This window comes from Miniopterus natalensis, chromosome 7 (assembly GCF_054644295.1).
Source record: "Miniopterus natalensis isolate mMinNat1 chromosome 7, mMinNat1.hap1, whole genome shotgun sequence".
Lineage (NCBI taxonomy): Eukaryota > Metazoa > Chordata > Mammalia > Chiroptera > Miniopteridae > Miniopterus > Miniopterus natalensis.
The window spans coordinates 48,436,097-48,447,681 of record NC_142087.1 but is presented as its reverse complement, the minus strand read 5'-3'; positions in this window follow the sequence as shown (position 1 = coordinate 48,447,681).

Sequence of the window (11,585 nt, the reverse complement as noted above, 5' to 3'; positions counted from 1 at the left end):
TTGCTATAGAATTTATTGTATATATCTGTAAGTTATCTGAATGTGTGTTAAAGTGATATCACCATACTTCACAGACACATAACTGCTTTTCATCAAAGTTGGAAAATTGTGTCTTACTATTTCTTCAACTATTTTTTCTGCCTCTACTTCTTTCTCCAGAATTCCATTTATACATTATATATTAATCTAGCACCTCCCAGAAGACAAACCCTTCTTAATAGTCTAACTCTAACCAATGTCCCATGAATTATAAGAATTTCCACTCTGGCTGTGGGGGACAAGGACTGTACTATCCCTAGCTTTGTATGAGCTTTGGTTACATTCCCTTGGTCCTTTCATGTGGTTCTTTTCCAGCCTCAGGTATTTATCCCACATGTAGATGCTGATCGGTACTCAGCTAAATACTTGAAGGAACACCCTGCAAATCTCCGGAGTTTTCTTTCTAGTCAGCTCTCTCCTCTTTCATCCTTTGACCTGTGAAATGTCTCCTACGTGGCTTCCCTAAATTCTAAGCTTAATCTCTTCACCTCAGGAAGAGGAACATCTCCGCTTGAGTCCTGCCCAATCCCACCTCCCTTGGCTCTGCTCAACAGCCTAGAAACTTTCTCTAGGCATTTGCTTGTAGAAATGATAGATATCTTCTTGTTTGTGTCTTGTCTCGCAGAGATCACTGGCCTTCACTGTGAGATGTCTGGTGGCTAAGAATGTTATTACATGTATTTTTCTTCTGCCTGTTGTCTAGTTGTTTCAGGAGAGAGAATAAATCCAGTTATTGCAGTTCTGTTCGTGCTGGAAGCAGAATTAAATACATTTATATCTGAAGTAATGGAACTACATTCTATATACTATTTTACATCCCCCTTTATACTTCCATAACATTTCTCTGAAGTTAAATCTTACGCATTGAATTTCTTGTAATGATTCTTAAAAGAAGCTTTCTATTCCTTTAGAAAAGATCATAAATTTGTAAAAAGGTAAGTTTTTCATGTGTGTAGTACCTGGGAATAGAAAAATAAAATATATTAAAACAAAAGTGATGAAAAAGTCAGTGGGCAAACGTCTTACTTTAGTCTATTGAAACACTTCTGAGAGCCACTGTAATCAATAAATGCACGTCTTTGTCATTTTCATATTCCTTCTGCAATCAGTAATTTAGCATTTAAGGCATGGAATCTGAAAGGGACCCAAAGTTTTGCCTTTGAAGATATTGATTTTAAGCTGGTTTTTAAGAAACAAAAGACTCAGAAAGAACCTTTGACTCTCTCCCCTTTCCTGCCTGAGACATTAAGATAGAAAATACTGCTTCAGAAAGGAAATTTTAGGGTGGTCACCTAGACTAATTTGAATATAATATGGTAACTATGAGGCTTTCAGGCAAGAGATTGTTAGCCAATTACCCCGCCTCCCATTGTTTCTAGGTTCCCTAGCAGAAATTTTCCTGCCACTTGTGTTCAGCTCTTCCTCAACTACCTGTAAATCACCCATTTTCACTTCTAAAATCTAAGACCCCAGTCTCCATGTTTTCTCTTTTGTCCAAAATGTCATATATACCCAATGTTGCCTGTCTTTGGAATTTTATGGTTATGTGAATTCCCCATGTATTAAAATTTGGTTTTCTATTGATCTGTCTCATGTTAATTTAATTATTAGCCCAGCTATAAAAATTTAGAAGGTGGGTAGAAAAAGTATTATTTTAAAAGCCCCTATAAATCCCTTTCCAGAACAAAAACAAATTGTCATACCTGTGATTAGGACCTGATCAGCCTTGCATAGAACAGAGATTGAAGGAGCAGTATTGTCTACTATTATATACTTTAGGGTCATATCAACAAACAAAAAGCCTTTTAAATGTATTACCACTTTTTCTTTTGTATTAATAATATAGTGTATCAGAACTGTAAAGATTAAGTCACTCGTTAAGTCACCACTCCCATAATAAGAGCAGTTATATTACACAGGAGATAACTCAGTGGCTACAGACAAATATCACATGATCTCACTCATGCAGAATCTAATTAACAAAATAAACTGATGAACAAAATAGTTCTCGAGACATAGCAACATGGAACAGACTGAGGAAGCTCAGAGGGCAGGAGGGGTGGGTGGGAGAGATTAACGAAAGAATTTATATGCACATAAGCATAACCCATGCATAGTGTGGTAAAGGCCAGGCCTGGGGATGGGTGAGGGGAAAAGGGGGACATCTGTAATACCTTCAACAATAAAGATAAATTTTAAAAAACACATTATGTATCTATAGCATATATTAATAATAATCTTTTGAAGTGAGAATAACCCAGATTTTACTTGGAAAAAATATTTATTTAACTAATTATCTATCTATATCTATCTATCATCTATCTATCTATCTATCTATCTATCTACCTATCTATCTATCTATCTATCTATCATCTATCTATCTATCATCTATCTATCTATCTATCTATCTATCTATCTATCTATCTATCTATCTATCTATCTATCTATCATCTATCTATCATCTATCTATCTATCATCTATCTATCTATCTATCTATCATCTATCTATCTATCTATCTATCTATCTATCTATCTATCTATCTATCTATCATCTATCTATCTATCATCTATCTATCTATCTATCTATCTATCTATCTATCTATCTATCTATCTATCTATCTATCATCTATCTATCTATCTATCTATCTATCATCTATCTGTCTATCTACCATCTTATTTGGTTCTGGATACCATAACAAAACAACATAGCTTGGGTGGCTTCTCATCATAAATTTATTTCTCTCCCTGGCTGGGTGGCTCATTTGGTTAGGGCATCATACCCATACGCCAAGGTTGTGGGTTCGATCTCTGATTGGGGCACATATAAGAGGCAACCAATGAAAGCATAGATTAAGTGAAATAGCAAATCTCTCTCTCACACACTCTTTCCCCCTTCTTTTTTCTCTCTAAAATCAAGAAATAAAATTGAAGGAAAAAAAGAAACTTAGTTCTCACAGTTGTGGAGTCAGTGTGCCAGCCGTGTGCCAGTGTGCCCTCTGGATGGGAGACTGCAGATTTATTGACTCCTCACATAGTGGAGAGCAGAGAGGGGAAGCAAGCTCTTTCGTGACCCTTTTAAGGATGTTAATCCCATTCTTGAGATCTCCACCCTCATGACCTCATCTAACTTGGATCATCTCCCACAGGTCCCACCTCCTAATGCCTTTACATTGGGGAACACGATTTCAACACAGAATTTTGAAAGAATGGAAACATTCAGTCCATATCTATCTATCTATCTATCTATCTATCTATCTATCTATCTATCTATCTATCTATCTATCATCTATCTATCTATCTATCTATCTATCTATCATCTATCTATCTATCTATCTATCTATCTATCATCTATCATCTATCTATCATCTATCATCTATCTATCTATCTATCATCTATCTATCTATCATCTATCTATCTATATCTATCTATCTATCTATCTATCTATCATCTATCTATCATCTATCTATCTATCATCTATCTATCTACCTATCATCTATCTATCTATCTATCTATCTATCTATCTATCTATCTATCATCTATCTATCTATCTATCTATCTATCTATCTATCTATCAATCATCTATCTATCTATCTATCTATCTATCTATCTATCTATCTATCTATCATCTATCTATCTATCTATCATCTATCTATCTATCTATCTATCTATCTATCTATCTATCTATCTATCTCTATCTATCATCTATCTATCTATCATCTATCATCATCTATCTATCTATCTATCTATCTATCTATCTATCTATCTATCTATCATCTATCTATCTATCTATCATCTATCTATCATCTATCTATCATCTATCTATCATCTGTTTATCTATCTATCTATCTATCTATCTATCATCTATCTATCTATCTATCATCTATCTATCTATCTATCTATCTATCTATCTATCTATCATCTATCTATCTATCTATCATCTATCTATCTATCTATCTATCTATCTATCTATCTATCTATCTATCACCTATCTATCTATCTATCATCTATCTATCATCTATCTATCATCCATCTATCTATCTATCATCTATCTATATATCAATCATCTATCTATCTACCCATCTCTCCATTGTTATGGGTGGGGAGCTTTCCTCACCCCTACTGGTTGCTGATGGGCATGGGCTTTCTTAAAATATCATGAAAAAAGGAGGAGAGAGTGTAAGAAGCTTCACTGCTGTAGAATTACACCCCTGAGTTTCGAAGGTCCCATTTTTCTTTGTCCAGTCAAGGAAGAAGTCTCATTTTGTCCCACTTTGCTCTCAGCAGAGCTAAGATTAAAGCCATTGCCAAGAGTTTCTGTCCCATGTCTGCACAGTCTAACACAGTGCCAGGCTAGTTTAGTATATGTTCCCAGCTGATGTCCATTGCCTGTGAGGTCCACATGCAAGAATCAAGAGCACCAAGAGAATGAGAATTTCTTTGTCTAGGGGATTGTGTATCTGCAAACTTTTGCAGGCTTGCATTGACCTCTCACCCTCTAGCCAGTGATCTCTGTTCCCAGGTTTGACTGACAGGCACCTGCCCTAATCACCCCACTCACTGCATACATGCCCATCTTCCCCTTTGTCCAGTCCCTTCCCCCAGAGCTTTGCAGAGAATGGACCTGTGGTTCTCTGAGGAGTATAAAGTTGCAGCTTCCTGGTGAAGCTGCCCAAATGACATGCCCATGATGTCTGGCTTCCCCCTTTTCTGCTTTTCTATTATTAATAACTAGCTAATTACAACAGTATCTATTTATTTTCTATCTACTTATCTATTTTCCATGTTTGATGTCAGACTCTCTGCCATTACCCATTGCTCCCCTGGTTGCAAATCTCGGGGTCCCTTAGAGGTTAGGGTACACATGGTTGTAGGGGAAGGAGAGGGGGAAGGGAATGGCACAGGTGTGCTCCCTGGAGGAAGAGCATGCTGGGACCTTCATTTTCAGGGGTTTTATTTATTTATTTAAATATGTTTATTGATTTCAAAGAGAGGAAGGGAGAGGAAGAGAGAGAGTTGAGACATAAATCATAAGAGAGTCGTTGTTGATCGGCTGCCTCCTGCACTCCCCCAACTGGGGATCGAGCCCCCAACCCGGGAGTGTGCCCTGACCGGGAATCGAACAGTAATCTCCTGGATCCTAAGCTGATGCTCAACTGCTGAGCCACACCTGGCTGGGCTTCAGGGATTGTAAATGTTGGGCATTAAGGGGATGTTTTAGGGGCAGATCAATAGAATATTCATCAGCTTTATGCAGATGTACCAAAATGAGATTTATTCTCTTCATCTGTCTTTCTTTGAGTGTGGCTGGAAAATGGCACTAATTGGCTTTCTGTTATTTGAGTAGGGTGATTTAAGCTATTTACCCTCTAGTTGCAGAGGAGAAGTACAAACCACTTACTCTTCAGTATCCTTGGTTTAGGTTTAGGGAAGATAGGATTTACTAGGTGGCTGCAAACTACTGTTTAACTATCTTAGTTTCCCTATTCAGTTTGTCTTGGAGTTTTTCTAGCTTCTTACTATTCTATAACATAACCATTCCTCTCCATAGAGTAAGTAGAGGAGAAAATTCATGTAAGCTGATAACACAGTGTTGGTCCCTTTGCCTCCATAAATGCAAGCTATTAATTTCTGTTTCTGTTGAATGGACCTGTGGTTCCTCTGCTCCTCATTTCTCATTATTTGTGATTTTTCTCTCTGCAATGTGTTAACGCTGAGCTGAAGCACAGGCTTGCTTGCTGTTTGTTTGATCGCCCTTCAACCCAACCTCACTGAACACAAGATGATTTCATGTGAACATACTTAATTAAAATCTTGAGGAAATATAAAAACACTGTATTACAGCATTGCCCAGAAAACATTTTTAAAAATTGAAATATCACTGGTCATAAAAATCTGTAACTGTTGTGACCTCTGGGAATTCTTCACAGGTAGGTATCGCCAAGAGATTGCCCAGGTTCTCTTCTCTGTTTTCCAGCTGACTACCCACCAACACACCCTGTCAAATCCTTAGGAGGACAGCCTGGCCAGAGCCACTCACCTCAGTCTCCCAAGCCTCCCATTCTTGGCTAAATAGCTTTATTAAGTGTATTTGTAAACAATTCCGGAGATGGATTCTGTAATTAGCTTTTAAAGAATTTTTATCTTGTAGAAAAGAAGAAAGGGGGAAGGGGTAAAGAGGGAGGGAGAAAGGACAGAAAAAAGGAAGGAGGAAGGAGAAGAAGGGAAGAGCTGGAATTCTTAGGAAGCCAGCCAGTGGAGGTGTAAAGAACATTTTAAGAAACTCTCTTCATTCAATACAATGTAAAGGCTGTGTCTATAAATGCTGTGTCTTCTAGCAAAAGGCATCTTGCTCAAAATAACACTTTTCACGAATTAAATAATTTCACCTGATACTTGCTGCATGAATTGTCATCAATTAAAGTGCCCCATATGCTGAACTTCTGCCCAAAGTACCAATTCTGTGTGAGCTTACAATAGATACAACTTGGTCATGTTGCTTTTTCCCAAACAGCTCATTACACAGTAACTGGATTATTTGATCTTTTTTTAATTTATTTGTCTTTATTGTTGAAAGTATTACAGATGCCCCCTTTTTTCCCCCATTGAACCCCTCCACCTGTACAACCCCCCCCCTCCCACCCCGCCTTTACCTGTGTCCTTGGGTTACGCTTATAAGCATATGAACTCTTTGGTTAATCTCTCCCCACCCACTCCCGCCTTCCCTCAGGTTCCTCAGTCTGGTCTATGCTTCTGTGTCTCTGGATCTATTTTGTTCATCAGTTTATTTTGTTCATTAGATTCCACATATGAATGAGATCATGTGGTACTTGTCTGGATTATCTGATCTTTAAGGTCCTTTCAAATCCTAAGGTTTTAGAAGGATGTGATTTCCTTATGTATTTAAGAGCCTCACAGGAAATTTAAGTATTTTATTAGGCGCTATTTGAATTCGTGGAAAAGGCTGAATGTTGAGCTCTGAATGGTTTACTCAAATGGATTTATATGCTAATGTTACCAGAGATATAGCCAGACTGTATTTATTGACTTGGTGACTATTAGCTATGTAGACTTTTCTAAAATATTCATTACCATATTATCTAAGGAGCTCAAACTGTGAAGGCCATTTACGTTCAGAATTTATCTATATGTGGGTGTGTTTGTCCCATTAGTTTAGGAAATGATCATTTGAAGGCTTAACATGTCTCTTGGAACACAATGTCTCTCCTTGAATTCACCTCCCAAACAGTGAAATAAAGATACAGTCACCTGGTTTGTCTTGCCTCGGATAGGATTCCACCAATGCTGCAGTATTCAGGTACACTACATTTATTTATGTCTTTCCCAGGGTTTCTTTCACTAACTGTTCATATTTTTCTTCTTTTGTTATTCTGTGCCCTGTGGCAGAGCTCAGTCAATCAATTATTGCAGTCAGGGCTGATGCTGCAGGATTCAAACAAAGGCCCACTGGCAACAAAGAAACAGTGGCAAGAGCAAGCTGTAGTCTGTGTGTCTCCGGATCAGCTGATCAATCCATGATTGAATTGTTTTTAAATGTATGTCAATTCAAGAACAGGGCTCAGCAATATATTTGAGGCATGAAAGAAAGGGGGAGGTGTGATTTCAAAACAGTTTTCTTCATAACAGTGTAAAGCTGACCTTGCATTTAAAGATAGAAGATGGGGGGAAAGCTATATGAAAGTGTGAGCAGTATGAATAAGTGCTGTTTATAAAAAGCTGTTTTAATACCTTTGCTAAAGCTGAACAATACAAAGAGACAAAGCTATGAAAAATGCATGCCTTTCCCTGTGATTGATCCTTTTATGGGTCCATTCCTGCCCAGATGATAAAAAGCATTTACAGGGCAAACAAGCTTTAGTGCCTTCATTTTCCCCAAATATGAGAAATGTTCCTTATTTAGAATTTTGCTATTAAACCATTTTTTTTTTATAGTATACCCCCCATTTAAAAAAAAAAAAAAAAAGATTTGAAGTTTTTAACTGAAAAGCTGGAATCCCTTATAGAAATCTTTTTGTTTTGTTTTGCTGCTTTGTTTTTTTTTGGTTTTTTTTTGGTTTTTTTTTTGCAGTTAACAAACTCATTCTTGGCACAAGATACCAGGAGTGATACTAAAAATAAAATAGATTTTGAAATGAGACAAGCCTCCTTTGGAATCTAGATGACACTCTTGAAAAAACACCCAGGACAATTGCCAAATGAAAGTAAGCACTCAACCTACATTAATTCCTAGCTCCCCCTCTTTTTAACTATGTCATTTCTAGGTTTCTCCAGGAAAACATAATTCCATAATAGCAATACATTCCATATTACGTAGAAAAATTCGTATTTATTTAACATTGACATTGTATCAGATGATGGGCTAATTGCTTTTACCTATTGTACCACTCAATTCTCATAATGATTCTCCAAGTAAGCCCCCCACCTCCCCCATCGTGCTTAAGGAAATTTTATTCCGGAGTTATTGAAAACATGCTTCCTGCATGCAGCTGAAGGGGGGCTGGCTTTGCCACCCCCACCTATGTCACTTTGACATGAGAATTACTTTGATCTAAAGGTAATAAAAACCCAGCAGACTCAAGAAAATCCTTTACCTCTCTCTTAACTACCTAAAAGAACTTAGATAGGGGGCTTGCCCTAGAAAGAGAGCTATTGCCAGAGATAACTTTTTTATCTGAAAGGTCTATCTATATGGCAGGGCAAACATCTAATTACCAAACATCTGCTCTTATGGTCTTATGAATTACTCTCCTCCCCTTTGGCACCCCAGCTCCCTATCGCATTCCTTAGTTCAGGATGGCACATAAGCCTTAACTGCCAGGCTTGCCCTTGGGTCTCCTATTTTTATGGGGCTTCCATATGTACAAAATTAAATTTGTTTTCTCCTGTTAATCTGCTTTATGCCAATTTAATTACTGAACCAGCCAAGGGACCTAGAAGGATAGAAGGAATTTTTTTTTTTTTCCCTCTTTAACACAGCTTATAGGTGACAAAATGAGAGGTGAAAACAGATTTTGTTAAATTCAAGGGTGTTTTTATTTCTCTTCATCAATGGTTCTCAAATGTTAGGGCAAATCAGAATCAGTTGGAGGGCTTGTGAAAACACAGATTGCTTGGGCCCCAGCCCTAAGAGTTTCTATTTAGTAGGTCTGGGTGTGGCTTGAAAACTTGCATTTCTTACAAGTTCTCATGTGATGCTGATGCTACTGGTCTGAGGATCACACTTTGTAAACCCTGCTCTATACTGCATTGCCCTCTCATGAGAAAGCCACACTTGAGGTATTTTACATTTTACTACTCACAAGATTTCCTATTAAAGATAAAATACTTGAGAGTCTTTGGAAAGCTGAAATACTACATACTGATGAATTAAATTTTTATTAAATTCTCATTTCTTATGCACCTAGAAATTACATGCAATGATGATGAAAATGACTAAAATATAATTCCTGTCATCCAAGAGCTCATCAACCAGTTGAGATTACAGTCATAAGTATGTACTTAAGTTTATCATTTACAAGGCAAACACAATAAATGCTTCAGCAGGAGACTTTTAGAAAATGTACTCTGGGAATAAGAGAAAATTCTGCTTAAAAGCACACACACACACAAGTCTTACCCTTGTCTTGTTTCATTCTCAAGTCAGTTCCTCCCTCTGTCTCCTTTCTTTAGGCAACATCTACTGGAGCTACATCTTCAAATCCCACTTATACCTCAATCACAAAGTAAGGCTTCTACATCAAACATACCAGGAAAATGGCCATAGGAAAACTCACCCGTAACTTCCTAATTGCAGAACCCAAGGATCTGAAAACGGCTCTATGTTTCCGAGGCATTGGACACTACGGGTCCTTCTCTGCCTTGAAAGTGCCCACCTTGGCCCAGGTAACCTCGTCTTTTCTCCTGCTGCTCCTTCCCACTGACTCCGACCTTTAAGGTCACTTCTCTTCGTTGTCTCAGAACTTCTTCTGCCTCCATCTGGTCTTTAAATTTGCTGTTCTCTGAGTTTTGCCCTAGGCCCTCTTCTCATACCTTACAAATCTTTCTCTACCTCACAAATGAGTGATTTTTATTAAAACACAAGTCTGTTTACTTCCCTTTCAAAAGGCCCCCTGAATCCCAGCTGCCTGCAGGCAAGCACGGCTTCCCACCTGGTCTGACTCATTTCCACCTGATCTGCTGCTTCTCTTTTGATTGCTCAATTTGTGTCCGTCTTCATAGGTCCATTATTTCATTGCCTTTTCCTAACTTAAGATAGATATGATTGAGCTAATTGCATTGTCCACCCTCATGAATACACAAGAGGCTTCTTGTGCAAGGAAAACCTCAACTCAGTGTTTCTTGAGGGTCTCTTACTGCCACGCTCTCACAGAACACTTCGCTTATGACACTTCCAGTCACCAAATGTGTGGACGTTTCCCCCCACACCAAGCAATTCTCAACCGCCACATAGGTGTCCTACGGTTTAACTCAGTTCTGACACTATCTGTCTGAGACAGCATCAGATCCCACAGGTTAAGGGCTTAGTCCCATGAGATCCTTGCCTTCTCCCTGCCATCAGCACACACATTTCAGATTCCAGTTGCAATCCCAAGTTACCCACTGTGCTTCTGACCAACCAGCTATAGATGGTGGTTCCTACAATCTCCCTCCTTGGGTTTTATTAATTTGTTACAGTCATTCACGGAACTCTGGAAACATTTATGTTTACCAGTTTATTAAAAGATATGATAAAGAATACAGGTGAACAGACAGATTAAGAAATATGGAGGCCTGGCAGGTGTGGCTCAGTGGTTGAGCGTCAAACCAAGAGGTCAGAGGTTCGATTCCTTGTCAGGGCACATGCCCAGGTTGCAGGTTTGATCCCCCGTAGGGGGTGTGCAGGAGGCAGCCAATAGATGTGCCTCTCTCTTTGATGTTTCTATCTCTCGATCCCTCTCCTTTCCTCTCTCTCTAAAAATCAATTTTAAAAAAACTCATTAAAAAAAAAGAGAGAGGTAGAGGCCAAGCTATGTGGGAGGTGCGCAAAGCTTGCATGTCTTCTGTGTGTGCCACCCTCCAACACCTTCATGTGTTCACCAACCCAGAAGCTCCCTGAACCCTGTACTTTTGGAATTTTACAAAGGCTTCATCATGTAGGCATGATTGATCATTTCCAGCTCCGTTTCCACTCCTTCCCCTTCTTAACAGAATAAGGAGTGGGGCTGAAAATTCCAAACTTCTGATTATGGCCTGGTCTCCCTTGTGAGCAGCCCTCATCCAGGAGCCATCTAGGAGCCCACCCAGAGTGACCTCAAAAGACACTCTTACCACCCAGGACATTACAAGGGTTTCAAAAGCCCTGTGTCAGGAGCTGGAGACAGAGACCAATACATATTTTCTCACACTCCTCCTTTGCTTTTCTTTTATCTCCTATTCCTCTGATACGCTTCTGTAGCCTTAATACTTTATCGATACTCTGATTCTTCTCATGCCAATAGATCCCAGCACTAATAAATTAACATGTGTCCTTCCATTCCATCTTACCTAAGA